General features: G+C 35.0%; 2 long non-coding RNA genes across 2 annotated transcripts; one reads left to right on the top strand and one right to left on the bottom strand.

Moving 5' to 3' along the window:
- The first annotated feature begins 8,328 nt into the window (after positions 1 to 8,328).
- LOC127162023 (uncharacterized) lies at positions 8,329 to 26,338 on the top strand. The gene is made up of 3 exons (XR_007827247.1): positions 8,329 to 8,357; positions 25,791 to 25,823; positions 26,212 to 26,338. It is a non-coding gene; the product is annotated as an uncharacterized LOC127162023 (long non-coding RNA).
- Positions 18,469 to 20,634, bottom strand: LOC127162022 (uncharacterized). The gene is made up of 3 exons (XR_007827246.1): positions 20,515 to 20,634; positions 20,205 to 20,345; positions 18,469 to 18,557 (listed from the first exon to the last, which is right to left on the bottom strand). It is a non-coding gene; the product is annotated as an uncharacterized LOC127162022 (long non-coding RNA).
- Positions 26,339 to 27,339: the final 1,001 nt, after the last annotated feature.

Genomic DNA, 27,339 nt, shown 5'->3' on the forward strand with positions numbered 1-27,339 from the left:
GAAAAAACTCTCCAAGTTAAACTGCGTGCGATCGAGATGGAGAAAGAGGACACACAAGGGCAAATAAAACGTCCTCACATCCCAAACTCAAAGTACAGTGAGCAGCAGGGGCAGACTGGGAAGGCTTCAAAGAAAAAGGTAACTGACTGCACCAATTGGTGCTTTACTTAAAGTTATCTCCCCCTCTCTCTCTTGTTTCTTAATGTGTAGGCATGTGTGTAGGTTTGTAATTGTGTCATCTATGATGATTTAATGTGCTTTGTTGACAAGATGTATGTGCGAGGTGGTGTAACTTAAGTTAATAAGAGTTGGGCTAAAAGTCAGTCTGTCTCTCTCTGTCTCTCAAGGTTGACAATAAAAAGGGAGGGGCTTCCAAATATAAGCACCAGGAGGGTGAGAAGCAGGAGGAGGGTCATGACAGACTTTCAAAGATCAAGGTACACTACCAGTCTGCATCCTGTGTGTGTTGTTACATTACAATACATTCATGATGAGTACGATTTTTATGGGGGATAAGGGAATCTTATTTGTATAGCGCTTTTCATAAGACACACAAGTCACACCCAAAGCACTGAAAGGGAGGGGGGTTCATTCACTCCATGCTGATAGTGGTAAGCTACATTTGTAGCCACAGTTTCCCATGGGTTAGACTGACAGAAGCGAGGCTGCTCACATCTGCAACAAGGAGGCAACGAACAAGGTACACTACCAGTCTGCACCCAGTATGTGTTATTACATTGCAATACAGTAAAGATAAGTAAGACTTTTATAATAAAGTGCATTATCAGTAGCTGTTACAAGGTACAACACCAGCACAGTAGGCAAATTTGTCCTCTCTCTCTCTTTCTCTCTCCCTCCCAGCGGGCCAGAGAAGAGGAGGAGCCTATTGGGGATGAAGAGGACATAGTACCACCCTCTAAGAAAAAAGTAGCCTAAATGATGACATCCAGTGTGTGGTGTTTTACATACATACATTACATGAAATACAAGATGTGGAAGTTTCATGTTTTAAGTAAGGAATAACCACCAGGAGGCCGGACAACCAGTTACATATAGTCAAGTGGAGGGATTTCTGCCCTAGACTTCTCGCCACCTTCCTCTTACACCTCTCGTGACATCCTCCCAGCCAATCAGAATCAACCATTTACAAAAGTTATAAAACAATTAGCTGTTGTTCTTCTCTCTGTCTCTCTCTGTCTCTTTCTCATAGACAGCTGCTGAATTTAGAAAACACCTGGACGAACAGATGTAGGAGAGAAGGAAACTCGACCAAATGCAAAGAAATTTGCAGGAGTTGAGAAATGAAGTCCTTTCTCTTAAAAATGAAAATATACGTCTGAAAGACATTATCATCAATCATAAGTATTTCGAACTTTAATATTTACTAGCAGGGTTTTTTTTCTGGAGATGGATATTGCAGTGGCAGAGAAGTATAAACTTAGAAATTTTATGGGCTGAAATACGTGTTTGGCAAAATAAATGCTATGCTGTTAGCTGGTGAGGTAGTGTGGGTGCTCATATAGCCGTTGATAAGATTCAAATTAGAATTATATTTACTTGTCTCTTTCTGGAGGAATTCATAGAGGGTTAACAAAAGTCATGGCCTACAGAACATACAGTTCATGAGAATAAATGATGCTTCTCTGCCTTCAACAGCTCAAGAAGGCAATCGGCTCCAGAAAAAAACCCTGGGGAATCTGAATTTGAGAGAAATTGGAGAAAGAAAATTGCGTTCACAACCAGGTTTCCTCTGCAGAGCCTTATCAATGGGCTTTGGAGGGGGGTTGTAGTTTGCGTTCACAGCTGCAGGAAATGTTTTTCGAAGAGTAAGGGCACTGAGTTGCTGGGTGCTATTTTGATCTAGTGATTGTAATTATTGTTTTCTTTATATAACCTCTTTCTAGAAATCCCTCAAATGAAAAGTGACCTCGCCATTATTGCTCAAAAGGTAACTTCCTCTGATTTTCATTGCTTTTTAAATTGTTTCTCAAGCAGAGCTGTAGAGACTTGTGATGTTGGGCTGATTGATAGTGTTAATTATTTGATGTATTTGCACTTTAATTTATTGAAGAGAATAACTATATTTTTCGTCTATGAACAAGACTGGAAGGACTCCTGTGGAGGATCTAGATTCCTCCTCGACTTTTGGAGAAATGCATATGGTGAGTATTTTTCTCCCTTGCATTTTTATTTATTTATTTAGTTTACTTGTTACTCAAATAGAGCTATATGGATTTGTATGATGTTTGGCTGATTACTTTTGCATGTAACTTTAATTTATGGCTTGCTTGGATGAATAAAAATTGATGAAGAGTTTTACTATGTTTCTTTCTTCTCTAAGACTCCAGAGAGGAGACCGAGCCCCGAGGAGACCGAGCCCTTTAATTATTTTAAATTATTTTACTTATTTTACTTAAGGTTCCAACTGAGCTATAGGGATTTATATGTTGGGATAGTTAGTGGTAATATGTAATTTACTTGCCCCATATGCATAAAATTGTTGAAGAGTTTAACAATGTTTTTTTCTCTAACAAGACTGCAGCAACAGCTGAGACCTCAGCGAAAACACAGGTGTGCTTAAACTGTGTGCTTTGTAGGAGCCAATTAGTGTTATAAATGACAATCATCCTTTCCTCCTGCCCCCCTTCGCTCCTCTCCACCCACTGTCTTTTCTCCTTCCCTACTTTCCCCCCACCCTGTCCTCCTCCTTCTCTCCTTTAATAACGTTTAGGGCAATGATTAATTTGTTTCATATCTTTATCATTAATCTGCATTTATACATAAAATCCTATTAACTATTGGGAAGCTAAGCATAAGAATCAGTATGAAACATGAAAAAGTTTCTAAAAGTTGCCAATAAATTAATATTGTGATGTGAAATTATTTTTCAGACTGAAGGGGTGTTTTGCCAGGCAGAAGCGTGGAGAGCAGCCTGCCTTGCCACCTCTGCTACTGCCATGGTGCGGAATCTGCTGCTGGGCACCTTCGACTTGGAGACTTTGCTGAAAAGCAACCTGAATGGTACAAAACAACATGTTCCTAATCTCTTCTGTCCTTGAAAAAAAAACAAGTCAGTCATATTCTGTGGAATAAATTATGTTTGTGTGCGGGCATACCATCGCTTTTTTACTTGGCATTTTTGTATTTCCTTGCACCTCAAGAAAACGTGATGTGTATATAAAAAAACTCTTGCTTTCTCCACCTTCATTTTACCCCCCTTTCATAATAATTTTGAAATATTACTTTCAGGTGGGAAGCCAACCAGAGGGGATGGGGAGCAGCTGGTCGCCCTTGACCAAATTAAAAAGGTAGCCATTATTGGTGAGTAAATGCATAATGGCGTTGAGAAGGGAAAACAAAACATTTAAGACTTTATAAGTTCACCACTTTAACCATAGCCTACTTGTATCAATGTTTATTAGGCATCAATGGAAACTGCATAAGGTAGGGCACCCATTATTGTTACTGTATCTGCTTGGGACCTATAATACTAATTCATCGCTTGCTCACTTCTTAATCCTACCTTTCCTCTTCTAAAGCCACATTTCTGGGGTATTGTGCTGTAAGGTGTGTAGTCCTCTATTTTGTAGAACATATAGTGTTGCAAATAACCTCGTGGCACTAATTGTTGTCGTCTGAAGTTTTAATAAATAATCACCCCTCCTTCACCCTTAATCCCCTCTGTCCTGTGTTTGTGCCTTATTTTGTCTATACCGGTAATTGATTTGCTTGATTTTAATGCATATCTTATTGCTCTTCGAGTAAACCTAGCATGGCAGCTCGCCGGTGGAATGTGTGTGTGAATGGGTCAATGGGAGGCCATTGTAAAGTATTTTGGGTACTGTTGGGTGCAGAAAAATGCTATAAAACTACAGAGCAGTCTTAATTTCCCTAAAAACAACTGCAGAAGTTGTACTTCACCTGTGTTTTAAGCAAACCAAAAAACGCGGGAGTGGCTAAATTGTTCTTATCCATGAATTTTCTCTGCTTTGGATGCACATGATTGACCGTGTGACTGTTAACAATGCAGTCCCCATGACGAACGTGCATATGAATTTCTTTCAGATTTAGCAGAATCCAATCAGAATCTTCCAATTGACGTTTTTACATGACGCTTTTTATTATGATCAGCCCTTTATCCAAAATATGTGTCCAATCGCAGCTGTACTGTAAGCACTTTGGGTTCCTGATGAAGCACTATATTAATATTATTATTATTATACTGTCTTATTATTTTTGTCTTCTCTAGATGCTACATTGAAGAAGTGGCCGGCAGCCACCCGAGGGCAAATAGGCACATCTATCAATTCAAAGCTCACGGAGCTGAGAAGATCCTCAAAATAATTTTTTTTTTTCTTCCTGTTCAGTTTTTTGTCTTATTTTTTCTCTTGTACTATATTTTTGTTCTTTTACTATTTGATTGTTCTTAAGAAAATAAAAAATTTAAATTTCTACATTTTGGGCTTTTATTTATGTTGTCTAGCAGCTATGGATTTTAATAATTTTACTAATATATAGGTAAACATATAGGTGAACATATATGTGCATATATGCACACATATATACATGCATATATGTACCTATATAGGTACATGTATGCACGTATATATGTACACATATATGTGCATATATGTACATATAATATAGGAAAACGGCCAATTTTATGTATGTCACATATATTAAAAACCTATATCAAAACCTATATTAAAACATATATGTTTATATAGGTTATTTCCGTGTGGGACAGAAAGACCAAAAGCCAAAGTGACCATTAAACCTTTTCAACATGTATTCAGAGGAGACACAGTCACTCTCAGATGTGACATACACTATATTGCCAAAAGTATTCGCTCACCCATCCAAATAATCGGAATCAGGTGTTCCAATCACTTCCATGGCCACAGGTGTATAAAATCAAGCATCTAGGCATGCAAACTGTCTTTACAAACATTTGTGAAAGAATGGGTCGCTCTCAGGAGCTTAGTGAATTCCAGCGTGGAACTGTGATAGGATGCCACCTGTGCAACAAGTCCAGTCATGAAATTTCCTTGCTCCTAAATATTCCACAGTCAACTATCAGCTGTATTATAAGAACGTGGAAGCATTTGGGAACGACAGCAACTCAGCCACGAAGTGGTAGGCCACGTAAACTGACGGAGCTGGGTCAGCGGATGCTGAGGCACATAGTGCAAAGAGGTCGCCAGCTTTTTGCAGAGTCAATCACTACAGACCTCCAAACTTCATGTGGCCTTCAGATTAACTCAAGAACAGTGCGCAGAGAGTTTCATGGAATGGGTTTCCATGGCCGAGTAGCTGCATCCAAGCCATACATCACCAAGTGCAATGCAAAGCGTCGGATGCGGTGGTCTAAAGCACGCCGCCACTGGACTCTAGAGCAGTGGAGACGCGTTCTCTGGAGTGACGAATCGTGCTTCTCCATCTGGCAATCTGATGGACGAGTCTGGGTTTGCCGGTTGCCAGGAGAACGATACTTGTCTGACTGCATTGTGCCAAGTGTAAAGTTTGGTGGAGGGGGGATTATGGTGTGGGGTTGTTTTTCAGGAGCTGGGCTTGGCCCCTTAGTTCCAGTGAAAGGAACTCTGAATGCTTCAGCATATCAAGACATTTTGGACAATTCCATGCTCCCAACTTTGTGGGAACAGTTTGGACCTGGCCCCTTCCTCTTCCAACATGACTGTGCACCAGTGCACAAAGCAAGGTCCTTAAAGACATGGATGACAGAGTCTGGTGTGGATGAACTTGACTGGCCTGCACAGAGTCCTGACCTCAACCCCATAGAACACCTTTGGGATGAATTAGAGCTGAGACTGAGAGCTAGGCCTTCTCATCCAACATCAGTGTGTGACCTCACAAATGTGCTTCTGGAAGAATGGTCAAAAATTCCCATAAACACACTCCTAAACCTTGTGGAGAGCCTTCCCAGAAGAGTTGAAGCTGTTATAGCTGCAAAGGGAGGACCAACGTCATATTGAACCCTATGGATTAGGAATGGGATGTCAATTAAGTTCATATGCGAGTCAAGGAAGGTGAGCGAATACTTTTGGCAATATAGTGTATATGGTGAAGGAGTCACTAGCTGGCGCTACAACTGGTATAAAGAAGATTCAACCAGTGTTTTCAGTGAAGTACAGGAACACACATTCAGTTCTGTTACTGAGTCTGACACAGGTAAATACTCCTGTAAAGGACCAGAGACAGAAGAATCACGCTGGTCACAAATGAGTGATGCAGTTACACTGACAGTATCAGGTGAGTTTGATTCTGTGATTGTGTGCATTTTCTGAAACTCGCTTCCTTATGCGCGCAGATTTTTTAGGTTTCACTTTCAATGCATATGCATGTTTCAAAGATACGAGATAGAAATGCATCATTTCAGATTACATAATGAAAGAGTTTTTGTTTTATTTCGTTAAGTAATAGATTTAACTTTCTATTTATGTATCATGTCTGTGAGGTATATATTTGCTCTGTTTGGGTTCATTTTCGTGAAGCGCTTCTGTTGAGACGACAGAAAGCACATCATGTTTGTTTTATTTATTTAGCCTAATAAAAGCACCGTTTGTAATGTTTTGTTGATATTGTGAGTGCACACAAATAAAAGTAGACCCTTAACAATTCTGAATGATGTATTACTCTTACCTTTATGAGCAAAAATGATGGAATATTTTTAATTGTTTCCACTGAAAAAAATGCAAGTGATCGCGCTGGCGCCTCCATGTCCTGCAAAGTGGGTTTAGCTTCCACTCCCTGCACAAACGATTGGATATGCATCTAACAGCACACATTTATCTAAGTTTAATGTTGCAACTAACATTGTTTTATACTTGAACTCGTTTAGGCCTATACGATTTTATTTTAGGCAAGTCTTGATGATTTGAGAAGGCAAAAATTGATGAAACAGACTATGACAGTCTTCCGATGGCTGCTTGGTTTAAAAAACAAAAACTTATTTAAAGAGCAAAAAAAAAAAAAAAACGCTCCAAACCTTTTTTTACTAAATTCATTTAAATTAAATTAATGAAACGAAATATGAAGTACGAAATATGAAAATGTTAATATGAAGTGAATATAATCACTTTGCCATTACATACAAAGCTGAACTATTTCAACATGAAACAGCAGTATAAGCTGTTTTCGGGAAAAGGGGGAAAAAGACAGGCTCGAGTCAGACAAGGGCCGAGCTATAGGCCTGAGCGCCTCGGTCCAGGGTTGGGCTAATGCCTATATTTGAGGCCCACGCAGGGCTCTAATAAACATTTATCCCAATACAGTAGTTATTATTTAATTTTTCCAACACAGAAATTTAGCCTACCATGTATCCTGAAGCTGTTCCAAACATAAAGCTTAACTTACATGACAAGACCTGCTCTCTCTAGATCCACGGCTACATATAGCAATAAGACTGCGTGTGTTTGAATCCAGATTGTGATTTTTTAATGATTAATCTGTATGAGCCTATAGCCTATGTATTTTTGTATGTCATAATTTGTACCAGACCTCAAAAGTTACCCGGGCCCATACTTTGTTATATTTATGATTTATTTATTTTTTTAATGAAATTTTTGTTATCAAGAATGTTTGTAAATTCCTTATGACAAAAATTAATTAGCCTAGCGTATTTGTTATTAAGTTGATTTAAAATTCTTCATAACAAATTTTATGAAGTTAAAGGTTAAGACAGAATGGAATTAGTCTGTAGTCTATAGATAGATCTGACATAATGTAGGCTATAGCCTACTTTCTTCAACTGCAAAAATTGATTAAGATGAACAGGCAGATATATAACAGGTAGAAATATATCAGTGCCAAATATATCAGGGACAAACTCAACATTATCAGTGTCAGAGAATAGAAACAGACAGACATGAGCTCATAGTTGTGGTTTGGTTTGTTCTGTTTGAGCTTAGTGGCATTAACCAATGTGAGAGCAGAAGTTGATCACTAGTTTCGGTTTATTTATTTTCAAAGAGTTACAAATACAGTTAATACCATAATTACAATAAATATCCATCAAAGTATTGTTTACTTGTACTTGTTCATACAGGAATATTATTTAATGGAAACTTGATGCTGTTCAGTTTGATACTGACAACATTGTGACAACATTTCTGTCCAAAACTTGACCTGACTAAAAACCTGTTAGTCAGTTTAACACTCTGAAAACTGTTAGCAACATTTTCTCTAACACATGAGGTGCATTTGTATGTGTTTAATGTGTGATTATGTTGGATCTGACTGTAGGTATCAGGAAGTCTTGAGGTTTTAACAGTCTGTGTCTTTCACTGTCTGTCATTATTCGGTCAGTATGGAGCTCAGTCAACTTCCTCTTGTGTTCTGTGAGTATTGCTTTCTCTGGATGTATTTCAGTGGATGTTTTTTGCTCTTATATTTTGAATAGGATCAAGTGATTTAGTGTACCTGGACTTTTTTTCCTTTTCATGCTGCTCTCAGATTTTCAAATCCAGCCCTATATATGAGGAAAAAAATATGTGCAGTTAGTGCTGTTTGTGAAAGAGAAAAGCACTTTGCTGTGTTTGGGTCAGTCTGTTTGTTCAGGCAGCCATTGTTTTTTTTTTTTGTTTTTTTGCACTTTGTAAGTGTTTATTGAATCAGTTCTGTTGCTTAGACATTCACTAGTACACAGTTAGTAAGTTAGTTATTTTATTCCTCTTCTTGTGATCAGACTGGAAACAGGTCTTGAAACAGGTCTCTCTGCTCTAGGATGAAATCTGTAAAATATTAAACATGTTTTTGTGTGTGTGTGTGTGTGTGTGTTCATCTGGACACATACGCAGTCCTCCACGCAGTTTTTTAAAATTATGTTTGGTTTCTGTCCAACTACACATGGTTGATGTACAATACCAGTCAAAAGTTTTTGAACAGTAAGATTTTTTTTTTTTTTTTTTTTATTATTTTCTGCTTATCTAGCCTGCATTTATGCGATACAACATACAGCAAAAATCAGTAATATTGTGATTTTTGTACTGTTTAAAATAACTGCTTTCTCTTTGAATTTTAGTTTAGTTTTTTTTTTTCAACTGCTTACACACATTTTCAAACTTTTGCCTCTATTTTTCAAAACTTTACACACAAATCCAAGAACTGCACACACAAAATACAAAATGCCTCACATCTCTTGCAAAATGAAGCACTGCATTCAAAATATCACTAACACATCTGAAAAGCAAACATTTCTTATATGTATTTTTGGACATATCATATACACACAGTTATTCAAAACCTCATGAGTTCCTATGTACATTTCTGTACAAGATTGAACGTAATTGGCAAAATTCACAGTAAACAAGAAAGCAAGATTAAAACTGAATTGTATTGAATTGTATTGAATTAAATTGTACACAGCAAAAAGCCCAGTGTTAAATTAACTCTCCCGGGAGTTTATTTGAGTCCACACACAAGAGTGTTAACAGTAACACAGAAGAGTGTCAAATTAACACTGAAGCAGAGGGGAAAGTTAATGAGATAATTAGTGATTAATTAAGTGATGACTGATCATTATTGAAGACACCTGATTTTAACAAGCAGAATCACTAAAGGAGAAAATCACAATTTTATGTCACCATTATAGTGGTCAGTTTTTTACATTAGTTGGGCTCTTGACACTTACTATTTTACTTTTAGATTTTCTTTGGCTGCTATTATTGAGTTATAACAGCCAGATATTCCAGATGTTTTGGTTGGACAGAAGCCAAACATGTTTGTGAAAAAGGTGATTATTCCAATGCCTATTCTAAAGCCATGATTGGTTGGTGTTAAGTAAAGCAAATGAGTGTTTGGCAGAGGTGATACTTTACAGTCACAAGCAAGTCTCCCAAGTCCTCAAAGAGTTAAATTTATTTATAAATATACAAATGAAATGATGATTGTGCATTAGTGATGAACACCTGCTGTTAACAATCAACATCACTGAAGAAAAGAGAAACACAAGTACTACAACTGACTTCAGTCACAGCCTTGGAATCAACTGAAGAAGAAGAAGAAAAAAAAAACATGATGCCACCATAACTGTGGTCAGGGTTTGCTTTGGTTGGTCGCTTGACCTTTTCACTAATTTAAAGTAATTTGCTTTTAAGCAATAACAATGTTGTGCATTGTTGAATCAAACTTTGAAGAAACAGATTACCTTACACTTTCTGCTTATAGTGCATTAACATCATAAAGTGGTTTCTCTATGGTTTATTGAGTAACATTAAGTTATTATAGATCTACGTTAAAAAAAAAAAAGCTGTATTAGCGTCCTGGAGTTGGCTAAGGTGCCGGCAGGAGCACTCGCATATTTTCCAGATGACAGCAAAAAAAACTTGAACTGCTCCCTCAATTTCGATTGGACACATAAAGTAATACATCACCTGAATCTGTAGAAAGTTTACTTTTATTTGTGTACGCTCAACATATCAACAAATGTTCGTAGTTTTTTAAAATAAAGAAAATATACAGGGTGTCCTTTCAGTCTTCTCAGTCTCTGTAAATATCCAGTTGAAATGTGTCACTAAAATGAACTAAAACTCAGTGACTACATGACACACAAACATGAGAGATATATCTATAGAAAGCTTGAAATGTCTACTTTTAAATGAAGTAAGATTAATCGAAAACACATATTCTGTGTTTAAGTAATCCGTATGAAACCAATATCATTTCCTGTTTTTCCCCTCTGAGCTCATTACGTCTAATTAGATCACGCCCACGCGCTGTTCGGTGCTATTGTTATTACAAACATCCATGTGAACTCATAAACAAAGCAGAAACGTGTTTGTGTCGGATACTTTCATTTTTGGAAGATGGCGCTGAGAGGAAAAATCCTTGTATTTACTCCAGAAGATGACACGCTGAGAGGAACAGGCTAAGCTTGTTTATCTCACAAACAGAATGCGAGCACGGCTACAGGCAGCTGACGAGAGGATCTGGTATACAGTGTAAGTAATGTTTCTTATTGGCATTAGATAATGTATTGTTGTGACATAAACGTGAATGCATTTACTAGTTGGACTTGTTCAAAAATATAGTTCCTGACTAAAATGTGTGAAATCGAGTACAACATTTTGGAACATCATAGGCAACTTTTAAATGCATCTGTAAGGCGTCAGGAATGTTTTATGTTTCATAAAGAAATTGACATTAAAGTAAAGCTAATGTTTAGAGATGTCTAAGAATGCTTAGACCAGTCTTTACTGTTGAATACTCTGTCTGCAAATATCTGCTCAAACGTGTATGTGCTTAATAGTAATTTAGTTTCTCAGATGTTGTTTTTGTATGTATAATAATAAATAGAAAGCATGTGTGCATATGATAGCTATAAAATCACATGGGCAGTATTAGTGATTGCTAATGTAATAATATTGCTCCAGGCCTATCAACATGCTCACTGATTTATTCATTTATTTATTTATTTTAGTGACCAGATACCTATATGAATATTTTTTGAGATAGAAATTATAGAACTAATGCTTTTATATAGCAAGGATGCTTTAAACTGCTCCTGATATTAACATGCTCACAGATGTTTTTTTGTTTTGCTTTAGTTGTTCGTGATCTGATACCTGCACAACAGATGAATCCTGCAAACTTTTCAGCTGAAAGCGCTGTACCCACATCAGATCTTCAACCACACTGATATTCAATTGGTAAAACAAGTTTCTTGGCTACTGATGATGAGTTTTGCAAGCACTTAAATATCAGATATGATTTACTTGTTTCACTTGTTGAACAGAATTCAGAAAACAGTTTTCAGGAATTACACAATGTCTGTTCACATCTCTGTGGTTAGATCAGTGTGCTTAATAATGTGTCTTTGACCTTCATAATGTATGTTTATATTATACTGTGTTGTAAATAAAATACAGATAATCTAAAACCCCAATCTCTGAATCTTCTCACATTGTTTCCTACCTGACAGTCACAGTCTCATTGATGGGCCATTAGGGGAGGGCCTTTTGTCTCTCAGGTGTGAATCACTAAATATTCAATGGCCATTGTCACTCCCTCGCATATTCCCTTTCGATCACAAAATTTAGAAAATTTAAATAAGTATATTGTTTTTTGTGAACGACTGAATGAGATGATTTTCACATCATTTTGTAGAAAAAACTCTAGACTACCACATCCAGTTCTTAAAAGTCTTGTGAACAAATGTTCTGTATGTGTTTCTTGGTCTTATTTTAGTGACTTAAAAAAATTAGATTTTCACTAACCATGCATAAACGTTGTTTTCTCAAAAACACATGTACATTCATGTTGCTTACATATTATTGTAGCCCAGTTTGTGCTGATTACAATGTAATTAGACTTCAGCCATTAATATGTTTTTAGGATACTGAAAAAAGCACAAATATTAGGGCATATCAAAACTTCTCCAGGGCCGCAAAACACTCTCAGACTGCAGAGGATTAAACAAATGCTATCTATTGAAAACAAAAAAAAAAAAACTGTATTGGTTCAGGCTTTTAGACATGAACACTTATCATACAAATCTCAACAGTGGTGACAATAATTATTCATACTGCAGTGCATGATGGGAGTTTTTACTATGTTGTTACCCAGCATGCATTGCAGCATGAAGCGCTGTGTTGATTGTTACCATTGTTGAGATTCATATGCTGGTTCTTGATGTCTGTGTGTGTCTAAATTGTATTGTTGTTTATTTCTATGTATGCATTAGTTTTAAATTTAATTTTCTGTAACTACATTGTTATAAATAAATAACTTGTTGCAACTTATAAAACTGTTTATAGTGCCTTAAAATTTTTGGTTTACTCAACATGTAATGTTAAGTTGTACTTCATAAAAACAGGGATATTTAAGTTGAGTGAACTTGAAATTTTAAGGCAGCATGTTCACTAGTGGTAGGTCGTTCTTGAATGATTAGTTTATTTTGAACAAATCTTTAATGTGACTTGGGAAGAACGAGTCGGCTCGGGGAGCGATTTGTTCAGTCGCGCATGCGCAACATCCTATTAGGTTCTGTACTGAAATTAGTTCACCTGTTTCGAGTCTTCGGGTTTTTGGAGTCGTTCTTTCACCTTATGGGGCTGTCACATGATGAACGAACGACTCAAACCCGAAGACTCGAGGGATGAACTAATCAATTATTTTTCTGGCTCAGACTCCATTGGTTAAGCTTACTGTGCTGTCACATAATGAACAAACGACTCAAACCTGAAAACTTGTCAGATAAGAAGCGAGGTAAGCTAACCATATACTAAAGACCCAGGTAAACACTGATCTTTTCTGTTGCTTATAGCATTATAGTTTTGTTTTGTTTGTAGTGTGATCAACTTTAGCAAACACTGATCTCCATGATGGTGGCATCATTTTAACCAATAAAACATCAACATCTGATCCTCTGTAATTCTCAATAACAGCACATGTTCATCACTAATGCACAATCATCATTTAATTAGTCAATTATCTCATTAAATCTAACTTTTTAAGGACTTGGGATTTGAGAATTGGGAGACTTGCTTGTGATGTGAAAGTCCCACCTCTGGTGTTTGGACAAGTGAGGTGTTAGTGTGAGGCACTGATGAATTGGTGTGGCATTTTGATTGGTTGTGTTTGAAAAAGGAAATCAAGATTCTTCCTGTTAGATTTTTGTGTGTTACATAAAAGGGTGTTCCTGCACAACTGGAGGCTGCAGTTTCAGGACCGCATTTCTAGGACCCTATAGTTTTTTTGTTTGTTTTTTGTATTATTTTATTTATTTATTGTATTTATGTATGTATTAGCTTTTTATACTATTTAATAGTGCTTGCTATTCAGTTCTGTATGTTATTATATTTTAAAGAAATATGTAGTTCTTTAATTGTATACACTTAATTATTGTCCTAATCAACTCCTAACCCTTAACATACCCTTAACATTGGAAATCCGATTGAAATATTTAACCTAATTTATTTCAATATATTCTATATATATTCTGGTTTTAAATTCAGTTTTCTTGTAAAGAAAGACTTGTATCTTTGCGAGACTTCAGTTCATTAGCCGCAGCACAGCGATTCACGTCCGATGTGTGAAACGCATAAAGTGCGGTAAATGGTAACAATTGCGCTACAAATTAGGGTGTTTATTGGTACATTAATAAATGTAAGATAATTTGAATACAAATGCTAGTTTATTACATTCAGCAGAACAATGAACTGTTTTGCACAGCTAAATAGGCTAAATGGAGATTGCTGACACGCCTCATACACAAGTTCACACCAGGTCTTACATTAAAAATAAGATGAAAAGATAAAAAATGAATAGTTTTTGTTTTATGCTTGAATCAAGTCTCCTCTAGATGGCGCTGTCACAAAAAATAGGGTCTTAGAAATGCGGTCCTAGAACTGTGGTCCTGAAACTGCAGCCTCCGGTTGTGCAGGAACATACTATTGTATAACTTTGGAAACATTGTCCAAATTTTGTTAGTTTTGTATCATTTCATTCCCTGGGTTATGCTGATTCTGACGATGTCTCCTTTGTCATTTTCCATCAGTGTGTCTGTCGGCCATATTGAAGAAAATGAAAAACAGTTTTTTCACTACTCCTTTTTCAATTTTTTCCCCAATTTTGACCAAAATCTGTTCATATGATCTTTGGACCGAGCCGCACAGTAATGACTTAACAGATTTTTACATAACATAATCCACTGCATTTTCAGCAGCTCAGATGTCGGGAGTAAATGATGACCACTACGTTCATTATTACATCCAGCAACCCTGCTGAAAAAAAACATCTAAAACCAGCTTAAGCTGGTCAAGCTGGTTTAAGCTGGTCTCCCAGGCTGGTCATAGCTGGTTTATCAAGCTGGTTTTAGAGGGGTTTTGACCACTTTTTTTAGCTGGTCAAGCTGGTTTTAGCTGGTCTTAGCTGGTTTTAGCTGGTCAGGCTGGTCTTAGCTGGTTTTAGCTGGTCAGGCTGGTCTTAGCTGGTTTAAGATGGTCAGGCTGGTCTTAGCTGGTTTTAGCTGGTCAGCCAGGCTGGTCTTAGCTGGTTTAAGCTGGTCAGGCTGGTCTTAGCTGGTCAGCCAGGCTGGTCTTAGCTGGTAAAAATGTTTGTTTGATGATTGATTGATTACATAGTGTCTGCCCCAATTTTCCTAACAAATAATGCAACAAATAAGTAATATGTTTACTTTTAATAATCTGCAGGGCCACAAGGAACCATAAAACCATTTTTATTTGATCTTACAGCCCCTTTAATAACAAATATTTACAAAATATTTACAAAATAATTGGAATGATTACAATTCTAAAACTATATTAAGAATTAATGGTGAAGATGAACAATAACAGAATTCTAAACATATTATGCATTTTCATTTTTCTTTGCTTTTTATTATATCTTGTATTTTTTTGGGATATGTAATGCCCCTCTTGTTTCTCCCTCTTCTGCCTCCCTCTCTCTCTCTTCTTTCAGGCTCCTTTTGTTTCCACCAGTCACTGAAACAGACTTTAAAAAGAAATAATTTAGATTATTAATTTTCAACAAGTAAAACTACTTTTAAAAAAAACAAACTATAGTGTCATGTCTTGCACATTTTCCTTTTTTCCAGACATAGCCTGCAATAATTTAGAAACATGCCCCTGATAGTTGTTCCTTTTATTGCCAAAATAAAAATAAAATTGATATATCCAAATGGAAGTGTGTGTGTGTATATATATATATATATATATATATATATATATATATATATATACACTTCCATTTGGCTATTTCTGTAGGTGTTTAATTAATGTAGCTATTTAATTGATAAATGACCATACATGGATAATTATATGAATAGGAATATCTTAGCATGAACAATTTTTAGCTGTTTTTAGCTAAATTGACTATGGTTACAAGGGCTGCCTCCTGAGTTCTGATCATCAATTAACCATTAGTCTATCAAAATTTTATTAGATGCTTAATCATAGAAAAAAAATCCACAGGTAGTGGTGAAGTCCATGATGTAATTCTGGCCCTAGGTCTCTATGAATTTGAGGGTGTCAAAAAAACAGAAACTCCATGCTTGCTTCACAGACATTAAAAATGTATCTATAGAAAGCAAAATGTCTACTTTTAAATAAGCCAGTTAAAATGGAAAACAAATATTTTCAGATTGTGTAATCCATTCAATCAAATGTGCACATCCACTGTAGAGATGACAAGTGTTATCGACTTTATCACTGCAGCCAAAAATACAGACAACATATATTAATGAATTATTATAATGTTAAGGCAGTCTTCTTCGCTGTTTTCTTTACCAGACACATTCATAATCATTACTTCTGCCAGTGTTCTGTGGCAAGCTTTGTGTGCGCTTGAACGCTGATGGGCTATAGGCAATTAAAGGTTCATTATTATAAATTATATAGTTTATTAATATGCAATTAGTCGACTAATCTCTTAAAAATAAATGACTACTAGTTGACCAGAAAATTTTAGTCATGGCTGTCCAAATGGTTACATATAGTGCATGCATGAATGAATAGAAAAATTAGATTACCCCTTAACAAATAGAAAACAGAAAATAGAAATCTTATCTAACAATAGAAGTCTTTACTATCAATTTCAGTTTAACACATACTTGTTGGATAAAAGTAAAAAAAAAAAAAAAAAAACAACAAAAAAACTTTTTTTATCCATTAAAGTATATGGATAAATAAATATATATATATATATATATATATATATGTGTGTGTGTGTGTGTGTGTGTGTATTAAGCAGTTAACTGTTCTATTCTAAAATTGATAATAAATCAGCATATTACAGTGATTTAAAAAGGATCATGTGACACTGGAGTAATGAAAAGACTAGAGTAATGATGCTGAAAATTCAGAAATAAATTACATTTTAAAGTATATTAAAATAGACAAAAAATATATATATATTTTAAATTGCAATAATATTTCACAATACTTTTTTTTTTTATTTTTCAATTAATTTTCTGTATTTTTGATCAATTAAATGCAGCTTTGATTAACAGAAGAGACTTATTTAATAAAAAAACATAAAAAATCGTACTAATCCCAAACTACTGAACGGCAATGTAGATAATAAAAGAATATAATAAAAGGAAAAAGGAGATCTTGGTATGTGTGTATGTCTTACATTTCAGAAATTCCACTGAAAATCCTTCACTTTGCAAAGAAGAGTGGCAACTTGAGTTCACTTCAACCTGTTTCTTCTGTACCAGTTGCCCTGTTGTTTTAAATGGCACTTTTCCTTTCGACTTCTTTGTTCCTCTTAAATATCTACAAATCAAACTCCAAATCTCCGTCTGTCTCCTCCTGGTAAAGTTACTCCGGAGTGAATATATGCTGCGAACAGGCCAGACAGGAAGATGGGCTGGATTAACTCATTCTTTAAACCAAAGTTAGCAAAAAGCATTACAATCAAACAATAAGCGAATTATCAAGTTATCAAAGGTTCTCGCACATCTCGCTGCTTACGTTAACCGCTTTAACAGCACCGTTCAGAGTTTACGTGACAGTTTACATCCTCCGTGAGCGGGATGACCGCGAGTTGCGAGACTTAAGTAACGTCACGCCTTTCATTTCGGCGCCCCTGTTAACAGATGACTGCTTGTGCAAATTTGATTTACATCATAAAATAATCACGAGAAAGTGTGCTGAACAACACGACGTTGCCGTGAATCACAACTGTTGTCAATGAAGCGTGTAATTATTACCGTAGGAACCCAGAGATTTTCCACCTGTAGCCGCTATGAGGCCGGGGAATGTGTGAAATCCTCCCGCGACCCTGCTGAAAAAACCAGCTTAAACCAGCTTAAGCTGGTCAAGCTGGTTTAAGCTGGTCACCCAAGCTGGTTTAAGCTGGTCGTCCAAGCTGGTTTTAGAGGGGTTTTGACCACTTTTTTTAGCTGGTCAAGCTGGTTTAAGCTGGTCAAGCTGGTTTTAGCTGGTCATCCTGGCTGGTCTTAGCTGGTCAAGCTGGTCTTAGCTGGTTTAAGCTGGTCAAGCTGGTCTTAGCTGGTTTAAGATGGTCAGCCAGGCTGGTCTTAGCTGGTCAAGCTGGTCTTAGCTGGTTTAAGCTGGTCAAGCTGGTCTTAGCTGGTTTAAGCTGGTCAGGCTGGTCTTAGCTGGTTTTAGATGGTCAGCCAGGCTGGTCTTAGCTGGTCAAAATGTTTGTTTAATGATTCATTGATTACATAGTGTCTGCCCCAATTTTCCTGACAAATAATGTGACAAATAAGTAATATGTTTACTTTTAATAATCTGCAGGACCACAAGGAACCATTACAACAATTTTTATTTGATCTTACAGCCCCTTTAATAACAAATATTTACAAAATATTTACAAAATAATAATGAATTACAATTACAATTCTAAAACTATATTAACAATTAATGGTGAAGATGAACAATAACAGAATTCTTAACATATTATGCATTCTCATTTTTCTTTTTTTTTATTATATTATATTATTGTATATATATATATATTTTTTTGTATATGTAATGCCCCACTTGTTTCTCCCTCTTCTCTCTCTCTTCTTTCAGGCTCCTTTTGTTTCCGCCAGTCACTGAAACAGACTTAAAAAAGAAATTATTTAGATTATTAATTTTCAACAAGTAAAACTACTTAAAAAAACAAACTGTAGTGACATGTCTTTATTGCACATTTTCCTTTTTTTCAGACATAGCTTGCAATAATTTAGAAACATGCCCCTAATAGTTGTTCCTTTTATTGCTAAAATAAAGATAAAATTTATATATCCAAATGGAAGTGTGTGTGTGTGTATATATATATATATATATATATATATATACACACACACACTTCCATTTGGATATTTCTGTAGGTGTTTAATTAATGTAGCTATTTTATTGATAAATGAGTATACATGGATGGATATGAATATGAATATATTAGCATTAACTATTTTTAGCTGTTTTTAGCTAAATTGACTATGGTTACAAGGGCTGCCTCCTGAGTTCTGATCATCAATTAACCATTAGTCTATCAAAATTTCATTAGATGCTAGAAAAAAAAAAACACAGGAAGTGGTGAAGTCCATGATGTAATTCTGGCCCTAGGTCTCTATGAACTTGAGGGTGTCCAAAAAAAAAAAAAAAAAAAAAAAAAAAACAACAACAAAAAAAAAAAACTGAAACTCTATGCTTGCTTCACGGACATGAAAAATGTATCTATAGAAATGTCTACTTTTAAATAAGCCAGTTAAAATGGAAAACAAATATTTTCAGATTGTGTAATCCATTCAAACGTGCACATCCACTGTAGAGATGACAAGTGTTATCAACTTTATCACTGCAGCCGAAAATACAGAAAACACATATTAATGAATTATTATAATGTTAATGCAGTCTTCTTTGCTGTTTTCTTTACCTGACACATTCATAATCATTACTTCTGCCAGTGTTCTGTGGCTTTGTGTGCGCTTGAGCGCTGATGGGCTATAGGCAATTAAAGGTTCATTATTATAAATTATATAGTTTATTAATATGCAATTAGTCGACTAATCTCTTAAAAATAAATGACTACTAGTTGACCGGAAAATTTTGGTCATGGGCTGCCAAAAGGTTACATATAGTGCATGCATGAATTAATAGAAAAATTAGATTACCTCTCAACAAATAGATAACAGAAAACAGAAATCTTATCTAACAATAGAAGTCTTTACTATCAATTTCAGTTTAACACATACTTGTTGGATAAAATAAAAAACAACAACAACAACAACAACAACAACAAAAAACGTTTTTTATCCATGAAAGTATCCTGAGAAAAGTATCACAGGTTCCAAAAAATAAATAAATAAATAAATAAATATAATAAATATTTCTATTTTATTCTAAAATTGATAATAAATCAGCATATTACAATGATTTATAAAGGATCATGTTACACTGGAGTAATGAAAAGACTAGAGTAATGATGCTGAAAATTCAGAAATAACTTACATTTTAAAGTATATTAAAATAGACAAAAAAAAAACTATATTTTAAATTGCAATAATATTTCACAACATTACTTTTGTTTAATTTTTCAATTAATTTTCTGTATTTTTGATCAATTAAATGCAGCTTTGATTAACAGAAGACTTATTTAATAAAAACCATAAAAAATTGTACTAATCCCAAACTATTGAACGGCAATGTAGATAATAAAAGAATATAATAAAAGGAAAAAGGAGATCTTGGTATGTGTGTATGTCTTACTTTAGAAATTCCAATGAAAATCCTTCACTTTGCAAAGAAGAGTGGCAACTTGGGTTCACTTCAACCGGTTTCTTCTGTACCATTTGCCCTGTGGTTTTAGATGGAACTTTTCCTTTCAACATCTTTGTTCCTCGTAAATACCTACAGATCGGTCAGGAAACAGACAATATGCAATTCACATTAGTTTTAGGTTTTGAGATATCTGAATCATTCTCCCTTAAAAATCATCTCTCTTCTGGGGTTGAGAAACATCTTCTAACAATCTACATGTAAAATTCAGGTATTCAGTTTCTTAGAATGCAACAATTACCTTTGAATGAACTCCAAATCTCCATCTGTCTCCTCCTGGGAAAGTTACTTTGGAGTGAATATATGCTGCGAAAAAGCCAGACAGGAAGATGGGCTGGATTAACTCATTCTTTAAACCAAAGTTAGAAAAAAGCACTACAATCAAACAATTAAGCGAAGTAGCAAGTTATCAAAGGTTCTCGCACATCTTCACTGCTTACGTTAACCGCTTTAACAGCATCGTTCAGAGTTTACGTGACATACACTGATCCTCCGTGAACAGGATGACCGTGAGTTGCGAGACTTAACGCGTTTCATTTCGGCGCCCCTGTTAACAGATGACTGCTTGTGCAAATTTGATTTACATCATAAAATAATCATGAGAAAGTGTGCTGAACAACGCGACGCTCTAGTGAATCACAACTGTTGTCAGTGAAGCGTGTAATTATTACCGTAGGATTTTCCGCCTATAGCCGCTATGCTGATTTTTTGAGTGCTAGCTTGATTTTATGCTATACTTTATACTACAATTTATTTTAGACTCTTCTCAGATATATTATCATTAACAACTAGAATAATTTAAGATGTATCATCTAGTCTACCTGATTATGATACTAAACATACCTTGAATTGAACCTTGTCAGTAAGTGAAACAAACTGATTAATTTGTAATTAGGTCAAATGGACACCAGCTTGGTCAGGCTGGGAGACCAACTAAAACCAGCTACTTCCAGATACTTCCAGCTACTTCCATCTTAACCAGCTAAAACCAGCCTGGCCAGGCTGGGAGACCAGCTAAAACCAGCTACTTCCAGCTTAACCAGCTAAAACCAGCCTGGCCAGGCTAGGAGACCAGCTAAAACCAGCTACTTCCAGCTAAAACCAGCCTGGCCAGGCTGGGAGACCAGCTAAAACTAGTTAATTCCAGCTACTTCCAGCTTAACCAGCTAAAACCAGCCTGGCCAAGCTGGGAGACCAGCTAAAACCAGCTACTTCCAGCTTAAACCAGCTAAAACCAGGTAACCAGCCTAAGCTGGTTTTAGCAGGGGTTTTTTCAGCAGGGAACACAACACCTCAATCGCTCAATTCTTGTATAACTTACATTCCTGCTCCAGCATCGAAACATGCAGGTTGGACTGTTACAACTGATCTGAGGTATGTCAATCAACTATCGTGGGAGCGGCCTCTGTGGGTGTGACACCACAACGACAGGCATCTGAAAATGGCTTGATTTGAAAAAGGGAATATTATTTTTACAGATTAATTACAAACCACTGCATGGATTTTTATCGTTATAGGGTAGATTTGTACATACACTGCCAACACACATTAATGTTCAAACAACATGTAAAAGTGAACTTAGCATCTGATGACCCTTTAAGTTATCTTAGTGTGCTAATCTGCCTAAAATGCTAAGCCATGCTTTTGGTGAGCTCAGTCTAACACTGAAACCTCTCCTTAGTAGTCTGGTGAATGTGCCTGAGTGACTAGCTCAATGCGTTACACTATGGATCCTGGATGCTTTATGTCATGGTGGCGCTCAGTGTGATGCATGCCCAGACCGCAAGAGGTACTGTGGCAAGGAGTGATGCAGAAGTTGTTTCTGTTGCAGACATTATACCTTTCCAAGGACAATCTCTTCTCAATCTGTTAAATGTGGCACAGTTCATTTATGTGAAAATTCATTAATTTGAATTGATTCTCATTTGAGCTTGTGAACTTCAGCATCTGTGTGACTACCCATCTCCTCAGTGGCGCAACAAGTTGAGTGACAGGTACTTGACCTGGAGGTTGTGGGTTTGAGTCCTGTCTGGTGCAGCTTTATAAAATCGTGTGTAATGTTGTTTCACTTTGAGCCAGTTGCTGAAGTTCTACTTTCAACAACTCTGTTAAATTTAACAAAACACAGTGTATGATTTGCATGCTGTGTAAAACAAAAGGTTAAAGCTTTGAAAATTTTTTACAAATTCAATGTATAGCAAGTTTAACCATAGGCACCTATATCCGTTGGTTTTATTATTATAATTATTAGGGGCTAATCACTGAAGAGGAAGGTATGTAGAGAGGGGAAGGGTGGTAGAAAGGATCAGCCTGGATCAGCTAAAACAAATTATTTAAAATAATAATAAATTACTTAAATAAGTCTAATTAAATATTTCTGAATAAACCACCGTTTATGAGTGGCATGCTATGTAAATCAAAAGCTATAGCTTTAAAGACTTTTAACAAATTCATTGTGTACCAAGTGTTTCACCATGGCAAATATAAATTGTTTAAAAGTATCCAAATAAAATCCATTGCTCAAAAATGCTCAAAATGGCCATATGGGGCTTGGCCCCATAATCACTGTGTGCAGCTATATTTATTATTATTATTATTATTATTATTATTATTATCATCAATATTTAAAACAGTTGAGACGAAATGTTTTTCAGGATTCTTTGATGAATAGAAAGATCCAAAGATCATCATTAATCTGAAATAAAAAGCTTTTGTAACATTATACATTATACCATTCATAAGCTTGGAGCCAATCATAATATAGGGGATTATAGAAATTAATACTTTTATTTAGCAAGGGTGATTTACAGTTTTTTTCAACTGCTTACACACATTTTCAAAACTTTGCCTCTTTTTTTTCAAAACTTTACACACAAATCTAAGAATTGCACACACAAAATGTAAAATGCCTCAAATCTCTTGCAAAATGAAGCACTGCATTCAAAATATCAAACTCGTCTCAAAAGCAAACATTTGTTTTACGTTGGAAACACCTTTGCCATAATACTATATTTTTGGATATATCATATACACACATTTATTCAAAACCTAAAGCTCTTCTTTCATGAGCTCCTATGTATATTTCTGTACAAGACTGAAAGTAATTGGCAGAGAGATGTTGAAAAATATGGTAAACATAAAAAAGTAAGATGGAAACCAAACTGTTATTATTATTATTATTATTATTATTATTATTATTATTATTATTATTATTATTATTATTTTACTGTAAGCATTTGTGGTTGTGAATACAGTACGAAAGAAAATAAATATTCTACCAGTCAAAAGTTTTTAAACAGTAAGATTTTTATTGTTTTTAAAGAAGTCTCTTCTGCTCACCAAGTCTGCGTTTATTTGATCCAAAATACAGCAACAATAGTAAACTTTTGAATTAGTTTTACTATTTAAAATAACTGTTTTCTATTTGAATATATTTTAATATGTAATTTATTCCTGTGATTTCAAAGCTGAATTTTTAGCATCATTACTGCAGTGACATGATCCTTCAGAAATCATTCTAATATTCTGATTTGCTCAGAAAAAAATAAAATAAAAAACATTTATTATTATTATTATTATTATTATTATTATTATTTTGTTGAAAACAGCTGAGTAGATTTTTTTTCAGGTTTCTTTGATGAATAGAAAGTTCAGAAGACCAGCATTTATATAGAAATTCATCAAAGAATCCTGAAAAAAAGGTACTTAACTGCTTTAAATATTAATGATAATAATAATAATAATAATAATAATAATAATAATAATAAATGTTTCTTGAACAGCAAAGCAGCATATAAGAAAGATTTCTGAAGGATCATGTGACACTGAAGACTGGAGTATTGATGCTGTAAATTCAAAAGCTTTTTGTCTATATCACAATATATTACATATTTACAATATATTCACATAGAAAACAGTTATTTTAAATAGTTTAAATATTTCACAATATGCATTGCATAATTCATAATTTTGAAAAAGGTGATTATTCCAAGGCCTATTCTAAAGCCATGATTGGTTGGTGTTAAGTAAAGCAATGAGTGTTTGCACAAGTGAGGTGTTAGTGTGAGGCACTGATGAATTAGTGTGGCATTTTGATTGGTTGTGTTTGAAATAGAAAATCAAGATACTTCCTTTTAGATTCTTGTGTTACATAAAGAATTGTGTGTTGTGTTTTGCAAAAAGTGTTTTATGAAATTGAAAAGGCCAAGAATTAGTGTATGGTTTTGCAGATTTGGTGTGTGGTTCTGGTGTTTGAGTGTCAGGTTTTAGAAACTGTGTGACAAGTAAAGATTTTGTGTGTAAGCAGTTGGAAAAAAATGTAAATTGATCAAAAGTGATAAGGACATTTCTAATGTTACAAAAGATTTCTATTTCAGATAAATGCTGTTCTTCTGAACTTTTTATTCATCAGAGAAACCAGAAAAAAATCTACTCAGCTGTTTTTTTTTTTGTTTGTTTGTTTTTTGTTTTTTGCATAATAATAATAATAATAATAATAATAATAACAACAATAATAATAATAAATGTTTTTGAGCAGCAAATCAGAATATTAGAATGATTTCTGAAGGATCATGTGACTGGAGTAATGATGCTAAAAAGCTTTGAAATCACAGGAATAAATATATTCAAATAGAAAAGTGTTATTTTTAAATAGTACAGATATATTTTTGGGATTTTTGTGTAAAGATTTGATTAAAAGAGGCATAATTAAAATGTGTGTAAGCAGCTGAAAAACAAACAAACAACAAACAAACAAACAAAACTGCAAGATGTTGTTAAAAAAAAAAAAAACATGAATGTATTGACCAAACACAACACGAGACAAGTACTGCACCCTGATGAAAGTATTTATTTCTCACCACATTGTAAAGTCCTTTAGTACATCACTGCAATTCTTTAGAACCAGTTTGTGGTTGCATTATTCAAATAGCCTGTCCAAAAATGTGAGTATGTGTAACGTGTTGTAAGGACCTATTTTGGCATGCTGATGGTGGACCCCATTCTGTCTGATTGCAGCATTTATTGTGAAGTTTACACCATGTTGGCCCGGGACATTTAAAATGTTTCTCCCTATTGCTCTTCCTCTACTGCAACACTGCCTTTCCTTTTTGTTGAAGACAAATCTTGAGCTTACATCTTGATTGTTGAGTTTACAGTTAAGCACCGAAGTGTCTGCACACCTGATGGCCGTGTTTGATCAGTTGGTTCATGTGTGTAGTATTTTGGAAAGCAGTGCCTTAAAATGGTAAACAATGACATTGTGTTAGATTTCTGTGTCTAATGTACAGAAGTGTGTTTAGTGTCTTGCAAAACAATGTGTGTAGTGTTTTGCAAAAAGTGTGAGGCTGAGAATTGTGTAAATTTAAAAAAAAATGAACTTGTGTTGTGAAGCTGAGAAACATTTAAGAGTAAATTTATGGTCTTTTTTAAGCAAAGGAAGAAGAATACACCTTCATATGGCTAATATAATATACACAATGTCAGCTCAATGCTCACATTTTCTTTTTGTGTTTTTAGTGCTGATTTCAATCATTCACTCTGAAACTGAAGGTGAGTGAATTCCATCACATAGTCACATGACACTACACAATCTAGCTGTGAAAAGAGTGTTATGATTTTTATTGATTGTAAAAGCATCTTTTTAACAAGTTTCTTCTGTGTTGTGACTAGAGGAACAATTTACAGTAGCAGTGACAATACACAGCACATATATTTCCTCACATAATGAATTGCTCTGAGAAATTAGTGAAAATGTTTTATAAAACATTAAATAATTGATTATAACAGCTATAGCACAACACTTCAGTCTAACCTGATATAGCATGTGTGTTTTGCAATAAACTTTTTATACAGTAAAAGCAGCTATTGTTATAGTAGCATTTTATTTTTTTATTATATTATCACATTATTTTCATTGTGAATTGTTGTCATTGTACAGAAATACCAAAAGCCAAAGTGACCATTAAACCTGCTCAACATGTATTCAGAGGAGACACAGTCACTCTCAGATGTGACATATTTGGTGAAGGAGTCACTAGCTGGAGCTACAACTGGTATAAAAACGGTTTAACCAGTGTTTTTAGTGAACTACAGGAACACACATTCAGTTCTGTTACTGAGTCCGACACAGGTAAATACTCCTGTAAAGGATTAAAAAGATCAGATTGGTCACAAATAAGTGATGCAGTTACACTGACAGTATCAGGTGAGTTTGATCATCACTTCATGCACACAAACACACATTTAATGTGTTATTAATGAGTGATTTCTTTTCAGCTCCCAGCAGTTTTCTTAAATGGGTCATTGGATGCCAATTTTCCTCAAGCTGATATAAATATTTTTAGAGTCTACATGAAAAGCTTATAATATACTCTGGTTAAAATTTCTCAATGGTAGTGTAAAAAATACACTTTTTACCTTGTCAAAATCAGCTCTGTTCACAGCGACTCGTTTCAGTGCATGTCCTATTAAATGAAAATGAGCTACTTTTCACCCTGCCCCCTCTTCCATTCTCACCAAGTCACCACTCTTATCCATGCAGTTATAACTGCCCAAAAAAGGTTTTAAAATGCATTTGTACATGACTTATTAGTCATTAAAAACACCTTCATAAACCCTCTACAAAGTAATCCTTAATATAGTGTAGTGGACGCAACAAAGCTTACTGAACTTTGTGTCAGTAGATCATAAATAGAACGAGATCATGTCAGGTCTAGACATGGTGTGGGACTGTTAACTTTAGCCACATTCATTGTGGAACTTGCAAACTAGCACATTATTAGGAAAGGCGATTTGCAAATATTCATTTAAAAAAAATAAATAAATAATTAAAGCTGCAAGCTTTAACAGATTCCTCCTAAATTTACTATGTGAAAAGCATAGTGCCCACCATTCGCCACCGATCGGCGGTGAGCCCGGGTGCGAGGGCCCTTTCATCGCTGCTTGCAGCTTTAATTATTATTATTATTACTTTTATTCTTCTTCTTCTCCAAAATGAATCGCATTTTTGAGGGCCTAAACATGCCCGAAAAGTCAGGAAACTTTGCACACGCATCAGACCTGGTGA

The sequence above is a fragment of the Labeo rohita genome, unplaced genomic scaffold (genome assembly GCF_022985175.1).
Source record: "Labeo rohita strain BAU-BD-2019 unplaced genomic scaffold, IGBB_LRoh.1.0 scaffold_809, whole genome shotgun sequence".
Taxonomy (NCBI): Eukaryota; Metazoa; Chordata; class Actinopteri; order Cypriniformes; family Cyprinidae; genus Labeo; species Labeo rohita.